At 36.8% G+C, this 16,259-nt stretch overlaps 1 protein-coding gene across 1 annotated transcript in view; it reads right to left on the bottom strand.

Annotated features, from left to right (window-relative positions):
- The window catches only part of LOC148948597 (uncharacterized), a 196,676-nt gene that overhangs the window by 114,097 nt on the left and 66,320 nt on the right, over window positions 1-16,259 (bottom strand). The window lies entirely within an intron of this gene.

Below are 16,259 nucleotides of genomic sequence, written 5' to 3'. Positions count from 1 at the left end.
TAAAAAGGCAAAATGTTTGAAAAAGAAATGACCCTTTTCTAGCAGAGAAAAGATTGTTTTTCTGGCCTTCCTCCGCCCAGCAAATTTCGCAGGTTTAAAAATATCTGTGGTGTCATTGCTAGAAATAATATAGTCTTGCGAAATATGATTTACTAACCATCCATTGAATTCGATAACACAAAAACGGCTATACAACCAAAGGCTGTTGTGTCAAGATTTCCAATGATTGTTGAGTGACATGCCAAGTTTCAACTATACATATTGTTATCCAATAATCTATTAATAATTTTAGAGCGCCAATCATACTGACAATGAAAACAACTAAATTAACGAACATCCCATGCAAGGCGCCACAGAGTCGGTCCACCATGCAAGACTCGAAGATTCCAGCTCTTACACACCCAATTCAACCATCTTTTAGCCATCCCAGTGCACTGTTGTATGTAATAAATCAACTGGAAATGAAAAAAACACAAGCGCGCCCAAAAATGCTAAGCATATGCCAATGACCTACAAGGCCGCTGTTTCGTTACTACCATCCAACTATATTGTTTGAAATTGCGCCAGATCACTGTCTCGACTTCCAAACACCACTAGCTCCTATAACTCATCTGATTTGTATTTCATCACTTTTTATGTTCGCTCTCTCATACATGTGCCTTGAAGCTGTCCCTTCTTATTCTATTTTGATACAAAGGCTCTTGAGCAAAATGTTACTTAAATCTGCTTCCTTTGAACATATAAAGTGATTGCGTTTTTTTTTTCACAAGAACTTGCAAAAGAGTAATATAGCTTGAAGCCACTTTAAATTTATTGATTCCCAACATATTTATCGCAGCAGAAATTATTGACGAGTAATTTACACATTTTTTTAAATTGCTAAATACTAAAATACCCTTCAACATTAATATTAATGTTAAACAGCCTAAAAAAAAAGTCTAAAATATTCACTTTTTTCATATCAGTCTGCAGACCGCAATTACAGTAATATAGCTTGAAGCTTCTTAAAACTTACTGCTTCTCAACGATTTTATCGTAGCACGCATTGATTAAGAGTAAGTTTTACGTTTTTTCAAACCTTCCTAAAAACAAAAATACCCTGCAGTGTTAACACTAATACAGAACGATCATAAAAATAAAATAAGTCTAAAATAGTTGCTTTTTTACCGTATGAGCTTACGGAGGGTAGTGGTGACAACCTTCTCGGGGGCCCATCAGAATAGTAGGCACAAATAGGATCCTACTACTGCTAATTTCAGTCACTGTCCCAGTAAGTATATAAACACATTTTGGGGGTGGAGGGAAGGGATAGAGGTGATGTGCCTTTTTGAAGCTTGCTAAATACAAAAATGTCCTTTAACGTTAATATTCATATTAAACTGTCTAAAAATTAAAATCTCATTGCAGCTTATATAGGCTATTGCAGTTTACTAAAAGCAAAAAGATAAAAGCAGATGAAGAGCTGTGGCAGCGGCCTCCTTTCCCCATGCCTATATATAATAGTTGTTGATTGAAGGTTAAATGAAGGGAATTGATCAATATCGCCATATACAATTTTCGTCCGATGCTCAAGCAAGGGAAAGGGGTATTTACTTACAATTTTGAATCTTTGCATTATATTTTTACAAAACATTAAGATTTCATTTTAAGTTTTTTTCATGAGACATCCAGGTATACAAGCTTCCAAATTACGCTGAACAATTGGTCACAACCAAATCCCAACTTGTTTCTGCATTAAATTGCGGCATTCCGACCAACAAGGAAGATTTCGGCTGACTTTTTATAAAAATCTCTATCTTATTGGTAAAAAAAAGAAAGAAAATAGAGACACGTCAGTGATGCGTTTATGATTTCCTGGTATTTGTAAAGAGAATGAGGCTTTAAATCCCCAACTAGATCTTTGACCATGGTTAATCCGATAAAGCACTTTTCATTTCGATCCGCGAGTATTTTAGAGGGTTAAGATCTCTTTCAACCCCCCCCCCCCGCCATTTTTTTTTGCAACAAACTATTTACAATTAAAATAAACCGAAATATTAATTACAATCCCCGAAACACCTTCAAACAGAAATTCTCAGTAGACAGTTCATTTTTTTAACACGTTTTTGAATTTTCGGTTACTTTAGACTGAGGTTCGCTTTTTGTGAAATTAAAAATAAAAAAACAAGTTTTTTCAACTGAAAGTAAGAAGCAACATTAAAACTTAAAACAAATGGAAATTACTCCGTACATAGAGGGGGGGGATGTATCTATTGATATAAAAATCCTGTTTTTTACAATTTGGGTTATTATTGTGACAAGTCGCTCCTCACTTACATTTCATTACCACAAACTGTTTGATAACAGCTATACTGCAACCATAATTAAAATACTTTTTACCTAGAACTTTTTTACGTGAGAGGCACCAGTCAGTTCGTGAAAAAATGTTCATGGCTCTGTCCGAAATCAAGACAAATTTCAAACCGTTGACTGATAATGAATGGTAAGGATGAAGCGACCTTTTTTATCAATAGAAATGAAATTCCTGATGAAAAATTCACCTTAAAAACCGAGTCAGTAAAAGTAGTTCAGTTAAAGGCCACCCATCAAAAGTTGTCAGCAATGAAAACTTTTTTAATTTTAGAAAAAGAAGACGCAATCTTGATGATGTAAATTGATGTCAAATAAAACATATCAGAGGGTTCTATATTGTAGGTTTTAATTCCTTATGCCCAGAAATATGATTTCTCTCCCACAAAGGATTGTCATAGTTACAGTTTTTGTTTTATCAAGGGTGATAGTATCACACCAGCGTCCGTTGAATAGCCTGTCAGGATAGGGATAATTTAAACTGATTTCTGCCATTCTTTGAAACAAAACAAAAACGTTGGCCCGTTCAGGGCCAAAATGATATTGAACGAAAATTTCACTCGGTGCCGCATTCTTAGTATAACATTCTTTGCAGAGCCACTTTTGTTACCCTCGAGGAAAGGAGAAAACAAATTTGTTGTATTTTGACATTAGCGTTCTCCGCGACACCCGAACAAACTAATTTTTCTCTAATAATCTTTCTCCAATTAGACCTCACCCCTTCTACGTCGACTAATTTCGCAGTTCTTACCCCCCAAAAAATCTTCACTATAAGATGTAGAAGACTTAGGGAAATTGTTTCCCATACCCTGCTTAACGAAGTGTTAAGCAAGTCCTCCCCCTCCCTTCTCTTTTTTTCCATTAGTTTTTAGACTATTATAAGAAAATTTTGACAGTAAGTTTTTGTATTTCACATTTTATTCATTTGGCATCAATTTTGTTTCTGTCCTAGCTTTTTTTTCTTCTTTTTTTTTAGTACGAAACAAATTCAACTCAGAGCTTGTAATATCCTTTCGAGTAATATTATGTTTTACATATCTATTTTTTACACAGGCCATACAATCTAACAGTTAGGACAGATAATTATAGTCATGCTTCGTTATAGAGTATTGCACAAGTGGACGGCAGCTATTAAGGAGGGGGTCAGTAAATCTATTGGTAGAGGAGTGTCTCTTAAACCTAAAAAGGCACATTGTTAGGCTCAGATTTCCGTCGAAGGTCCTTTAAATCAACACGAAGAAGGATTTACCCCTTAACTTTCTGTAACTTAGAAGAATATATTCGGATTGGGCGTGCAATTATGAAAGCCCTATTCATACAGCTAAAACATTTTGGACGTGATTTGAACATTTTAATTCATATGCTTACCCACACGCGAGTGAACGATGTGGGTTATCACCCAGCAATATATTTACAATCAACTTCCTCCCCACCACCTTCCTTTAAGAAACCGAAAATTACCGGAAAATTCCTTCTGGCCATTCATAGCCTCTCCTCCACTCCCAAGAAATTTTGTAGGACACATACCCTTTTCAGGGATAACTAGAATTTTTAAAATTTTTATGCAAAACTGTGATACGAGAGTGGTCTGTTTGCACATGTTGTCAAAAGGCTTGTGCAAATTTTGAAACAAGTGGTCTTTTGGCACACGTTGTATAGTCAGAAAAACAAATTGTTCATTATTTTCAACGTAGCTAAGTAACTTTGACCTCCAATTTCTCAAGCCGCCATTTTAGTAAAAACTTGTAAACTTGAAAACTGGACAAATAAAACAAAATGAAAATACTGAAATACGGCCCAAAAAACAAGCGATTTTAATGAAAATCATACCATTTGATGCATCATATCAAAGAACACTACTGTAAAGGTTTGAAGCTCCCATCTACAAAAATGTGGAATTTTGCACTTTTTTTACCCACAAAAAAGGTCACGGATGCGTGTTTATTTTTTTTTTTTTTTTGTTTTTTTTTTTTCAAGGATGATCGTATCGAACCAATGGTCCTAAAACATCGGGAGAGGGCTCAGATAGGCCTACTATAAAAGAGCGCATTTCAATACCCAAATTGTCTAACTCTTCATGATCCTTCAAATGAGTATAAAGAGTTATGGGAGGGGGAGGGGGGTCTAGCACTAGTTAATCTCGTATCTGCCTTCATTTAGACTAAGCGTGAATAAGAGTTCTGCGGGGTAAAACCTCCTTTCATTCTTCAAAAAAAGTCTGACATTTATTTTTAAAGCTTTATGTAATTTAACTGATTTGCTTAATTTTTAATGAAATTCTACACAGTGGTGTGTAAAAGCGCATCAACTATTGTGAAAGAGCGGTGTTGGGTCATTGTGCAGGCGGGGGGGGGAGGGTGGTAGATGCTTCAAACAGTTCAATTTGATGTCAAAATCTTTTAACTCCCTTTTAGCTTTCAGGTAAACATAGAATGAGACGAGGTGAAACAAGTATTTTGATCAAAATGATTGTTTATTATTCTTTGTAAAGAGCCTTTGCGTTTTATATTTTTCTCATTTACTTATGCTTATTTGTTTAAGCTAGCTTTTTTCTTTTTCTCCGTTGATAGAGGGTTCCAGATGTAAAGCCAAAATATTCAGACTCTAACAAAATTAGTGCAAAAATTTTTGTTTTGTTTTTGCAGTTTCATTGTCCCATTTGTTTTATCGTTACCTTATTGGTTTACTCGTTATAGAATGTTTTTATTTCGTTTTAAATTGTAAATGGGAAGGGAGTGTTGTTTTAGAAATTATTTACTGAGAACTTGCATTGATAAGCATAAAGGCAACAGCAACCGGTCCACTCCTTCCTCTATGTTTCAGCTGTAGGCCAACGTCACTTTGGCAACCATTGTTTATATAACATCATTGAACATTTTGAAGACAAGGTGACTATCCAAACCCTGCTATCCAAATCTTTACGGGAACATCAGATGATTCTTCACAGGTGGGGGAGGGGGAGATTGTTCTAAGTTTATACTCCAAGCCTATGATATGCACACTTTCACCTATTTCAGAAACTTTCCCAGGAGAAACATCTCAAACACTATAGAAACTAAAAACTTGACTTGTATCAGAGAAAAAACAATCAACACCACTTAGCATTCCATAGAAAGATTTTGTAGCTATTTCGGGTATGTTCCTTTTTTTCAGCACACGCAACTTACCCGATAGTCATAGGCTGATAATTCGACGGTTCATTCTAAAGGTAACGATTTCTAACTGTCCCTTTAATAAATCCAGACCGAAAGTGCTAGAACGGAGTTCCTTGTGGCACAAGAACGATACTCCCGGGAGCCGAACTTGGAAATGAGTTCGGCTAGAAAGCACAATAGATCCTCTTTAGAGAGACTTCGTCTAAGAGTCTTTGATAAAAAAATATGAACTCAAGTGGTTTCTTCCGTATCGTTCCAGATTCAGCGCTACCACGTGCCACGGATGCTTATAAAAATTTATGATGGCTATTATAGGGAGTATTAGGATACACAAAGAACTTTCCATTCTGCTAACTCATCTTCGCGCCAGATCTGACAGTGGCATGTAGCCTACTACTCTTGGGTGCCGTCTACATGGTAGACAAGGTAGACATCGCTAAGAAGATATTTATATGGTTTTATATTTGTCTTACTAAGACAATTGTTGACGTGATCATGATTCCAGATGTATAGACTTTCAGATCTTTTACTTCCTATTTTAGTTAAATATAGCCCCTCCTTTTCTGGAGATTCTTTCAATGCTCACAAAAATGTCAGTGTTGAATAATTGAATATACAAACGAACTTCCTAGTACCATTACCTTGTATCTTGGAGGTAACGTTCAGCAGGATCGAATTAAAAAATTCATTTTATTTAAATGTCTTCTCTTTGTATTTTAAGAAGATGATTTCAATTAAACTTGTAATCCTTCAGCTGTAGCTATAATTAGTTCTAGTCTAGTTGGTTAAGCTATTGGCAGTCAACCGTATGGATATGGGTTCGAATGTTGGTGTGTAAAGGGACTCTTTTTTCGAAATCGATTGTTTTTGGTCCCGTCACCAATTTGCTACTACAACTAGTACCACTAACATCTTACTGCAGCCCCAAGCCACCTAAGGCCAACAAAACTGTGCACGCTCCTCCTAAATCCCAGCCTACTGAAAACTTCACTCTTTACCACTTCCCATGAAGTTCCAATTTCCTTGGTCCTTCCTTATGGCCTCTTCTCGCTCCAATTGAGGACGACCTGCTTTTCATTTGGCCGCAGATGTATAGCCAAAGAGCGCAATCCCTCATCTATAAAAAGTCTCCTAACCATCTCAATCTTTCTGTCATTCAGTTATCACGTTAGGTATCAGTCAAACAGGTACCTAAAACTATACTTAGACAATTCCTCTGGATAACATTTAACAAATCTTCCTCCACCTTTCGAAGCGCCAGTATTTCAGAACCATGCTTGAACACAGTCATTACCATAGCTTCCAACATACTAATCTTGGTTTGCAAACTCATCTTCCAATTCTTCCAAGCTTTTTTCATCAGTGGAATAACACCCTGGGGCTTGGGTATTCAATATTTAGTGCATTCCCCATCTTTACTAATAATAGTACACAGATAAAATAAGTTATTCACTGGATCGATCTTCTCGTTACCCGACATTACCCCCTCACCTTCATTTATCCCTGGTTTTCCTAACATTTATTTTCAAGCCTATTCTTGTACCCTGGACTGTCAAGACTTCCAAACATTCATTCGTTTTTTAAAAAAAAAAAAAAAAAAAAAAAAAAAATAACTAGGACACCCAACTCTTCATAATCTACTAATAAAGTAAAAAATAAATAGTTTTTCACCGCTCAGCTACTAAAGAAGTAAAACAAAAAAAAATCCTGGTCCTAATACAGCGGGCCAATGTAACTCACGAGGCTCATTTGAAGCTAGACGGGCACACAGGGAATCACCCATGGACCTAGGACTGCTCCCCACCTAGCCCACTGGTAAGACAAGATATTCACAGCCTGTCAAAAAGTGCATACATCCCACTTGTTTTTATGCAATTTTGACAAATTTGACGGCACAAAAACGGCGCAAATTTTACAAATTTAGGCACAAAAGTGCCTAATTGACACCACGTTCCTAATGAATAAATTAAAACACGGAAATACCTTTTACCTAGGTAGATTCTCCAACAGAATATTTATAAGCCAGCAGTTCTTATTCTGAGAGTTGATACTCCTTTACCAGATTTTTTCAGGGGAATGAGAGTCTGGGAAGTGTGAGGAAATCGCTGGGCTTCGTCTATTCCCACAATGTTAAACAGGTTACGTAATCCTACTGTGCAGTAAGCATTGCAAGTCATAGAACACGTCATATGAATGAGTCAAATCATAAGTCAGTTTATAAATCTTGTCGATTTAATGAATCAACGTAGTTTGCTACTATCCTAATATTCCTATGAGAAAAAATGAAAGCAATAGAATATTCCACACTGCTCCCACATTAAACAATAAAAAAGTGCATTTTGCGGCCGTGCGCAATAGCGACCAGGCCATCAACCTTTGATATTCATTTTTTTTTTTTTTATCAGCAAGGGAATTTTGTTTAAACTAATGAGAGTCTCACAGGGTGTTAGAGAGAACTATCACCAAGATTGATCCAAAGGATCTAGTTGAAGGGATTTGGACTAAAAAGTGCATATTTTCATATTTTTTTACCCGCCCCTCAGAAAACCCCTTTGATAGTTGATAACCTTTAAGACTTGGAGCTATGAGTATCTATGCACATATATCCGTTAATTTTGGTACTTAATAAAGCTACTACTCAGCGGTAATGTTGGGAATATCGATATTGATATATCGATATATCGGAGAAAATATGGATATCGAATACCGAAATGTAAATATCGATATCGAAAACAATATTTGAAAATGTTTGACTATATTCGGCTTTTCCTGCTATCTACCGGTAAATGTTCAGCAGAAAAGATCTAACATAAAAAATTGTTTTACAAATGGCCGAGAAGAAGAACAATAATTTACTTAATCCATTGACTCATACACGCTGATACACAGCATACATACCTGCATCCATAAGTTGGTATAGCCTGTTCTCAAAATACGTTTAGTCAAGGGGACTTTCAAATGTTGCTGAGGACCTCCAAAAGGACTTGGCTGTATAAAATGCCTTCTACGCTTATAGGCCTTGCTCATATAACGGAGAATTGGCTTTTTATGCTGATCCCAAATATATAAGATTCATTCAGTTTAATGTTCCCATCAAAAGATGCGAGCCTGAGAAAATTTGCGTAATATTTGAGAAAGGGGAGAAACACCCCAAAAAGTCAAGGAATCTTGATGAAAAGTGTCCTATCAGATTCAGCATATCATGGAATCCTACTGTAAAAATTTTAACCTCCCATCTGCGAAAATGTAGAATTTTGTATTTTTTGTCAGAAGAAAAATCACGGATGCGTGTGCATTTATTCCTTTTTAATTTATTTTTTCGCCAGGGTGATATTATCAAAACAATGGCCCAAGAATATTGGGAAAGGGCTCGTTCGAACGGAAATAAAAGTTCTAGTTCCTTTTTAAGATAACCCAAAATATTGGAGGGTTACTAGCCCCCCTCCCACGCCCTTTTTTACCTGAGGTCATCCGATCCAAATTTTGAGATATTCATTTTTGTTCACCACAACTGAACTGAAATTGTGGTCTCTAACCTGTTATGCCTGAAGTTTGGATATCCCAAAAAGCTTTTTCCTTTTTCCAACCAAAAAAAAAAAAATTAACTAACCAAATTTGAATTTTTTAGTTTCTGATTTTTCTACTAATTCTGTATACAGGAGTTTTGTCAACTTCTTTCCTAATTACTAGTTAGAAGCACTTTGGAATTCACCAGCGAAACTTTCTCATGTAAATTTGTTTTGACATGTATACTGTCTTGTCTTTTCCAAATTTGTCCTGCTCGCACTACCAAAAAAGTATTGCACACGTGTTTGCCTGTAGCCTAAGCTTTCTGAGGTTCAAGGCCCTAGTAGTGTATTTTTTAACAAATAAACTAAGAAATTCCTTATAATACTGATCTACTAAGTAAATCACAGATTTAAGATACACCAGACTTATTCGTTATACACCAGATTTATTCGTTAAATACAGTTGAAACTTGGTGTAAACTTTTATCTCAAGATCTAATCTTTAGCTATTCCTTGGACAAGGTATATCATCAAAACGAGGGTTCTTAATTGGTAGTTATGCCGACCAGATAATACGTTATGGTGTTCCTTCTTCTTTTTTTTCTGTCTATTTTCCTGTCATGAGAGTATAGCGAAAACTCTGTTGCTAAGAGGCTACGCAGTATCTATTAGTTTAAATAAGTACGTCTGATCCTTAATGAAGGGACATCCTTAGTCATGATATAGATTCAGGCACATACACAAAATATTGGTTGAAGATGGGCCGGAATGGTGATAAGTTCAACAACAATGCAAAAATGAGCAAAATAAATGGCCGTGTCTAGGATTTTTGTTCGGAGGGGGTGAGGAAAAAAAACTTTAAAAAACTCATCAACAATCTATTTATATGTATTTTTGTTACGTTTTTACGAGTCATACAAACATTACGGGGGGGAAGGGGTTCAACCCCACTTGGATACAGCCTTGTGGCAAATATATCAAAACCGTAGAAATTTCACAACAACAGCATATATCACCTTCCTACTGATGTGGCTGGATAAAATAAATCAAAATTTTTTAGTGAAAATAAATGGGGACGTTAAAACAAACAACTTATCTTATTGAAGGAGGGCTAGTCACCCCTTAACCACCCTTCGTTCCAAAATTTGACCAGTGGTATCCTGAAAGCACTCCAGAGTACAACGAACTTAGCCCATCAATTCAAGCAAGAGCTTCCAAATGTTTTAAAAATGTTTTCACGAAATATATGCTTTTCAAGGAAAAGGAAACCCAAGAGTCATATTAAACCTTAAGACGAACAGAAATTAGGTGAGATAATAATTCTAACTTAAAACCAACATAAGTTATTGTAGATCAGTTGTCCAGAACTGGTCAAGGACAACAAGTTTTCAGACCGTTTCTGGACCCCAAAATACCTTCCGCTTCAAAATAAAACGCGTGGTCACATTAGCACAGGCGACAATTCTTGAAAGTTTACTGCATTCGGGAACATAAAATTTTGACCCTTCTTTTTGAAGAGGTCAGTGCCCCCCATAAAATATTTTTGGCATACTAGGTTCCATTTGGCACAGGAACTTGTGGGTGCAAGTTTTTACCATTCGGGGGAAAAATCGGCCTTTTTTTGGCCTTTTTTCGGGGGAAATCAATATTTTTCTTTTTTGTTCGTTCAAATCCTCTTGGCCTAAAGACTATATGATATACGTTCCAACCTGATCAATGAAAAATATTTGACCCCTTGTGGGCCCCTTAATTTTTGTAGCATTAGGTCTTTTTTCGTCCGGGGCTTATGGATCCAAGTTCCAAACTGATCAGGGACAACAGGGCCCATTTCCAGGCCCCAAAGCATCCTTCCCCTACAGAATTAATATGGGGGTCCCCTTAGCCCAGGTAACTATTCTTGGAAATTTGAAGCCGTTCAAAAAGTCTTTTCACCCTATTCTGTTCTCAAATTTTGAGGCATCCTGTCTCCAAACTAAAGTTTTGCTTTTTATGGCTCTATTTTCTTGGGGTTATCATCTAAAAGGACTTTTAGATATAAAAGCTTCAATTCAATCGAAATAAAGACGTTTTTTGGACCCAGTTTTTGGGTGCCCGTGCCCCAACCTAAATTTCTGGTTCACAAGAATTCCCTTGTCCCAAGAACTTACGATAGTAAGTTTCAAGCTGTTTGTAAAAAAAAAAATGTTCTTTATCGGAGGACAAATGTTGCACACCTGACCCAATGACTTGAATGTGGTTCAAGTCAGACTCCTAATATAACAGCAGCAGTAAGGCTGGCTGTTGGCTCCGGTTTGCTGATGAGAGGGCACAAGATCGCAACAAATGATACGGATGGAGTCAACTATACGGAGTCTTCTTGATCCCGGATGAGGCGTCAGCGTCTGGTTCTGCAGCAAGTAAAAGTAAGTAGAGACTTGAATTTTAATCAGAAAAAAAACTTCCAGCCATTTTTGTGCCAAAGTTTGGTGAAGACTTTGCCCCCAAACTAATGATTGGTTATTACATTTTTTTTGTCTTTTTTTTTAAGTTGGGTTATCCCAAGGACTTACGGCTCTCAGTTTTAAACCGATCCAGTACAAAAATTTTGTTCGCCCATTCCCGGGACCTCTGCACGCAGGATATCTCCCTTACTCAAAATACCTGATCTTCTACCCCAGGCAAGAATTCTTGGCCCCGACAATGAAAGCATCGATCCAACTGGAAAAAAATTTGAGATTGTTTCCGGGCTCCATAATTGGGGGCCCATGCCACATCTAAAAATGTCTTTTTAACTTTTTCCATTCATTTCGGAATAAATAAATTTACTTTTCCACATTTTTTTTCTTTTAGTCTTATGGAATGAGGTGCATAGGGCCCAAAGACTTATTGAATATAATTTGCCCAAAGAATATAATTTACACTTTTGTTAGTTCAACCTTTATTTTACTTCAACACCCTCCTTAAAATACCCTGAAAGCTTAAACTCAATACCCTAGACCATTCCAGGGATATTGCTGATACACCCTTTTGACAATTGCATGTACAGAGTGAAAGTCCCCGGAAATTTTCACCTTCGTACCCTTAGCTTTAGAAGTAGTAGTAGTAGCTGTTGTAGCAGTAGTAATAGTAGCAGCAGCAGTAGTAGTACACATATTACTTTTGGTTAGTTCAACGTTCCCATGCAACATGCCCGATAAGTAGTAGCTTTAGCCCAGTAAGTGGCTTTGGTAGTAGCCGTAATCGTAAAGGCGGTAGTAGTAGTAAAATGCATACAGTGGCTTTCGGTTGGTTCAACATCCCCCTCAAGGTACCCTGAAAGTTTCAACTTAATGATCTAAGCTATTACAGAGATATTGTTGATAGGCCCCTTTGACTACTTACATGCAACTAGCATGTTTTGATTTAGTCCAATATTCCTATAAATTTTCCCTGAAAGTTTCAGCTTAATATCCTTAGTCTCATTACTAGTAATAGTCGTAGCAGTAGCACTAGCATTAGTAGTAGTATGCACATAGCAACTTTTGTCTTGTTTTCTTTTTTTCAACATCCCCTGAGCAGAGCCTGAAAGTATCAACTTAAAACCCTAAGCAGTTCCTGGGACATTGCGTATACGTGCTTTTGACAACCTGCATGCAAATACTTTGTTTTGATTTAGTTTAACATGCTCCAAACATTCCCTGAAATTCTCATCTTAATACCCGTATGTTTATTAGTAGTAGCAGCAGTAGTAGCATGCAAATAGTGTCTTTTGGTTCACATCCCCCGTAACTTGCTTTGTAGGTTACAAATTAATACTACGATATATTCCTAAGATATTGCTGATACGTCCTTTTGAAAACCTTCATGCACATAGCACGTTTTAATTTAATTTGAATTCCTCCTTAACATTCCCTATAATTTTAAACTTCATGCCCTTCACCTTAATAATAATATTGTCGCAGAAATAGCAGTTGGAGTAGAAGTAATAGTAGTAGCAGTAGTAGAAGCAGCAGCCGTACTATGCAAATACTACTTTTTGGTCAGTTGAGCATCCCCCTCATCATTCCCTGAAAATTTCAGCTTATTGCTCTAAGCCCCTCCTAAGATATCGTTAATAAATCTTTTTGACAACCTCTACACACATAGTGTTTTGATTTAGTTCAACTTCTCCCTCGACATTCCCTAAAGCTATATACCTTAATACCCTTAGCCTTAGTAGTAGTCCCATTAAAATTAGTAGTTGTAGTAGTACTGGTAATAGTAGTAGTAACAGAAGGAGTAGCAGTAGTAGTATGTGCATAGCGAACTTTGGTTAATTCAACATACCCCACAAAATGCCCTAAAAATTTCAACTTAATATCCTAAGCCGGTCCTAAGATATTATTAATAGCCTTTTAGATAGCCTGCATGCAAATGGTGTGTTTTGATTTAATTAAACATCCCCATCAACTTTTCCTGAAAGTTTTCATCTTAATACCTTTCACCCTTTTGAAGACCCAGAATCAAACATGCCCTGCTTTCTCAATAACAAATTTTATAGGTACAACTTTCACTGCTTGCTCAAAGGGCCGGGGTGGGGGTCATGTTTTCCCCAGAGCCATAGTTATTGAACCGTTCAAATATGCTGAGCAAAATGGCTATAATTTTGATGCGATATCTTATGGGGGAGGTAAGCAAAAAGAGGTGTTGAAGGGGCGTTGGTTGCCCTCTAATCCCTTTTGACTCTTAAAGAGGACGCTAGAACTTTCAATTTCCAATCGAATGAGCCCCCTCAGAAGTTTATACAACATCTCCAGCCGTAAGAATCGGCTTTAAGAAACGAAAAAAAAAAACAATTTTTAAAATCGTGTGACAGTCTGTAATCTAAATAATTACAAATGGCATCAGACAAGATAGAAATGGAAAATGAAGGAAAAATACCAGCACGTTAGATAACTTTGACTTTGACCCACTTTTTCCTTCTTTTCGCTCCTTCGTTTGGATGATGGGGCGACAGTATAGACCCGGTAGGTATCTACTTAATAAGTATTTTTAGAGGGTCTTAACACAAGGGATAATGAAACATATTTTGTAAATAACGTTCTTTAAAAAAAATTACATACCAGGCACGAACGTACCTGGTCTTAGGATTTTTTTTCACGGTCTCTATTTGTTTCTCTGAGCAAAAAAAAAGAAGAAAAAAAAGAAAAAAAAGGGAAAAAAAGAAAAAAAAGAAGAGGTAAGTGTGCATCAAGACAGAAGATTCGAAAATATCAAAGGCATTTTTTTTTCTGAAGCAGTTTTCAATTTTCAGTATGGCAATTTTATTCTCGTGCCAGGATATTGTATATTATTCTCCCCTTAGAGTTGACTTGGCTTTGGCGGTATCATAAAGGACAAGGGAAATTAATAATAAACTTTGGAATTTTATAGTGCTTAATGCTTTCTCGTTTATTCATTAATTATCACTGCTTGCGTAAAGACCATGCCAGCGGAAAATCCAAGAAACAATGAGTAAGAAACAATTTTTGGGCTTGGCTAAGACCGATTCCAGTGCTGTGTCATAGATTGGCGCTTTAGGCCGGATTCGGGCGTGCATTATAAGGATGCGCAAGTTGACATTTACACAAGTAGTCAAAAATCCAGCTCGGCTCGGACGAGCAAACATTTACTCATGGAGCAAGCAAATTCAACTTTAAGATTTTCACTTGAAAACAGTTTAGGTGATATTTTTTTTTCACTTTCAAATTACATTATCTTACTATCTAGTTTTCTGAGTACATATCCAAATATCTTCCTTCCAATTATTTTGACATGCATGCACAAAGAAGGGAGAGCCTTCAGGTTACGAGCTTTTCTATTATTTCTTATGTATTTGAATATAATTCACCTCTTTTGCGTTTTCCAAATCCCCCCTCCAAAAAAAAATATATATCTACGTTTCTGCTTCGGCAGTCAACTGTCAACGATTTTAAAGTTAGGTAATTACCAGCTTTGCAGAAACGAGCGAAGACCAACAAATTTGAAAATTACGTGTGGAGTGTGTTGACCAGAGTGGTGGCTCATGCTTACGCATGACACCGGTCTGTCCTGGCCCTATGGGCAAGTTCTCAATTTCTTCAAATGGTTTTTAATACTTAAATACTTTATCTATTACAACTAACTGGTCTAAGGAATAAACCAAAAAAGACCATCTTCTGTGATTACTACTGAACTTTCTGACTGATAGTAACTTACAATGTGATTGATAGCATTACTACTTCATCTTGCAGCTCTGGGAGCTATACACCGTTACTGTAGCACAATAATATGCTCAATTAGCTATCTTATCTACATTTGTCAGAGGTGTAGCCAGAATTGCCATTCAAGGAGGAGGAGAGGTCTGAAGTCCTTTTTTCCCCTACCTTGTTCTACAAGTAAACACTATTAAACCGTGGTATTGAATTATTCCTTTGCGCCCCATAGCAACCCCTGGTATCCCTCAATTTTGGTCAATTAAAACCTTAAGGCTAGCATGGTGCTCGTACTTACTCTTAAAGGGCATTGGTTCCTAAGTAGGAGAATTAGAGAATCATTGCAAGTCAGTAAATTCTTTTAAGATTCCTTCCATTCAACAAGTCTACTTTAAAAAAAATTAAAGCGACTAGCAGTAAAATGACAGCAGATCAAATTGTTTTTACTCTCCCTTTTACTTATTGTTTGTTTTTCATTTACTTGCATTTATACAACCCTTCTTCATCCAAGGACACCGGTAGAAATTTTTCCAGGAGGGGCTGCAAAAGATTTCCGACAGGAAACGGGAGGTTTGGAAAGAAGATTTTGGTACTGATGCATTATATGCTACACAGCGCTATAGACTGTACGAGCACACCAGAAATGGAGAACCGTCAAACGGGTATTTGCTATCTAAATGATTGCAAAGCGAGGTTTCTAACCCCTATTGAACCCCTTCAATTTACTAACCCCTTCAATTTCTAATCAAATGAGCCCTTTTTCAAGTTTCTACGACACAGCTTTCAATAAAAACCTTATATGCCCCCAGGGCATAACTTAAAACCCTAGTCCTGAGGGTTGTGGGGGAGTGTCCTCCTCAAAGACATAATTTCCAGATCTTTCAGCTGCGTTGAACAAAATGGCTATTTCAAAATTTTGATTTGATGTGTTCGGGGAAATGGTGGGCGTGTAAGGGGTGTTAGTTGCCTTCCAGACTATTAAAAAGGGCACAAGCCCTTCCAATTTCAAAATTTTGATTGGATGTGTTTGGGGAAATGGTAGGCGTGAGAGGGGCGTTAGTTGCCCTCCAATCACC

Source organism: Artemia sp. Qi Xiang Cuo, chromosome 9, assembly GCF_049724085.1.
Source record: "Artemia sp. Qi Xiang Cuo chromosome 9, ASM4972408v1, whole genome shotgun sequence".
Lineage (NCBI taxonomy): Eukaryota > Metazoa > Arthropoda > Branchiopoda > Anostraca > Artemiidae > Artemia > Artemia sp. Qi Xiang Cuo.
This window is presented reverse-complemented; position numbering and strand designations above follow the sequence as displayed.